Raw genomic sequence first — 2120 nt, 5'->3', positions numbered from 1 at the left:
ACCTTCAGTGGAACTGATGTTTAAAGCTGCTGCTGAGTCTCCTGAGGTTGTTACTTACCCCTTTGTCAAGTGTTTGCTTCATGAGCTGTTACTCCTGAATATAAGGGATGTAGCATTAAATAAAATCTCATACAGACAGCGTGAGATTTGATCCATCATGGACATCTGGTAGGCATGTTGCATTCTGAGGTTTTGTGAACCTCTGAATACAGAAGATGGCAGTCCTTCATACAGTTCATATATTCTCGTTGCCAATTTCTTGTAAAACGGCAACGCGCTGCTGTTGCATAGGAATAAATTTGGCAATGGAAAAAAATACTGGGCAGCACAAAGGGCCACCTTCTGCTTTCAGAGGGTCACGTAACCTCCAAATGCACATTTTTATCTTCTGGTACGCATTACATTCTGTGTTTGCTGACTGCATTCATGGACAGTGGAAGCAGAGTGGCCGACTTCTTCCACTCCCCTGTTTGTGGGAAGCTGGGCAGAATCCAATCTGTTCCATAGTCAGATGTGTATGTATCTACATCATGAGCCTTTGGCATATTGTGCCTTATGTTCTGTTGTGACTGAATATGTAGTGGGTATGAAGCAATGGGGTAAGTGGGTTCCCAATTGGAGACGTGCAGACATAACTTGGTGGTAAGTTTTCAGTTTATCATATGCAAAAAAGGTGTTTCCAGAAGATCTGGAAATGTTTGTTTAAACATATTGTTTATGCACTATTACTTAACAATTTTGTTTTTCCTCATTGGATTTTCCACTAAATGCAAGTGATCTACTGGTAAGCTTAAAATCTCTGGAGCTGTGAGCAAACAATGGCAAGAGGCACATATTGCAGTCTGTGTGTGGATTGTGCCTTATGGTTTGTGGGAGCAGAGCGCTGCTGCTCCCACTTTCTGTGCTCATGGAAAGCTGAAGCAGACTAAGTCTGTTCCTCTAGTCATTTTTATATCGAGCCTTTGGAATTTTGCCCTTGTGTTTAGTTGTGAAAATATTTATCCTTGGACCCTTAAGGTTTTATCTGTATAGTTATTTTTAATGTTATCTGCTGTTTTATGTATTAAGTTATGCTTAATGTTTGCTGTTCATATCTATTTTATTTAATCAACAGATGTCAGGTGACTTTACAACCACCTGATACTAATCTAAAATAGGAACAATACTTAAGCATTTAGCCCCTGTGACATTATACCAGGTAAGCATGAACCGTTGTGACACAGTAGCACTTGCCATTTTACTGGCCTTGAATGTTTGTTTGTTTGTTTTTTTCCCCTTGGGTTTTAGTCGCCAGTCTTTCTACAGCAGTGATTTACTTTATTCCCTATAGTCTTTATTCTGACCATGCACTAGTAAGCTTCGATTGCTGATGATTTAACCAGCAAATGCAGAGGCGGCCTTCAAGGGCTTAGAAATTGGCATATGAGCCTACCTGTCTTTAGCTTTCAACTAAGAATAATAGGAACAAAGCAAATTTGATGATAAAAGTAAATTAGAATGTTTAAAATTACATGAAATCATGAAGTGTAATTTGGACTTTACTATCCCTTTAAAGCTTTGAATTACGCTCTACCATTATTTAACATTTTGCTTATTGCATTGCAGGTGTTTCCAGCTGGCTTTATTTAATGAGAAGTTGCACACAAAGGAATTTATGGAAATCTGCTTCTGATCGGATAAACATGGATATCTTCTGCAATTTGGATATAATTAAAGCTTTTATGGCCTGTGGCTGCCATTTCAAAGATTTGTGTTTTTTGATATTAATAAAGCTGTGGTTTTAACATTATGGTCGGTTCTTTTGTTTTAATCTGTATAAAATGTTTTTACTAAAGCGGGCCTACAACTTATACTCCTTGATCTCTAGTGGCAAAAGGCAACTAGGGTTTTAATACAAGTTTATTGAACCTATGTATTGGTTTGGACTTCATTCCGGAGTCTAGACATGTACACAGGAAAATATATAAACTGCCACTTTTCTGGGAAGGCTTTCTACAATGGTTTTTGGAGTGTCTATGATGAATTTGTGCCCCACCAGTCAAAAGAGCATTTGTTAGTTCAGGCCCTGATGTTGGATGAGAAGGTATAACTAATATTTTGTGACTTAGATGCAACTTTGA

At 38.1% G+C, this 2120-nt stretch overlaps 1 long non-coding RNA gene across 1 annotated transcript; it reads left to right on the top strand.

The window, feature by feature from the left end:
- Positions 1 to 593: 593 nt before the first annotated feature.
- On the top strand, positions 594 to 1620 carry LOC128648055 (uncharacterized). Its single transcript, XR_008400487.1, has 3 exons — positions 594 to 642; positions 1122 to 1198; positions 1606 to 1620. It is a non-coding gene; the product is annotated as an uncharacterized LOC128648055 (long non-coding RNA).
- Positions 1621 to 2120: the final 500 nt, after the last annotated feature.

Source organism: Bombina bombina, chromosome 2 (genome assembly GCF_027579735.1).
Source record: "Bombina bombina isolate aBomBom1 chromosome 2, aBomBom1.pri, whole genome shotgun sequence".
Lineage (NCBI taxonomy): Eukaryota > Metazoa > Chordata > Amphibia > Anura > Bombinatoridae > Bombina > Bombina bombina.
The sequence above is the reverse complement of the archived record's forward strand: the minus strand, read 5'-3'. Positions and strand labels throughout refer to the sequence as shown.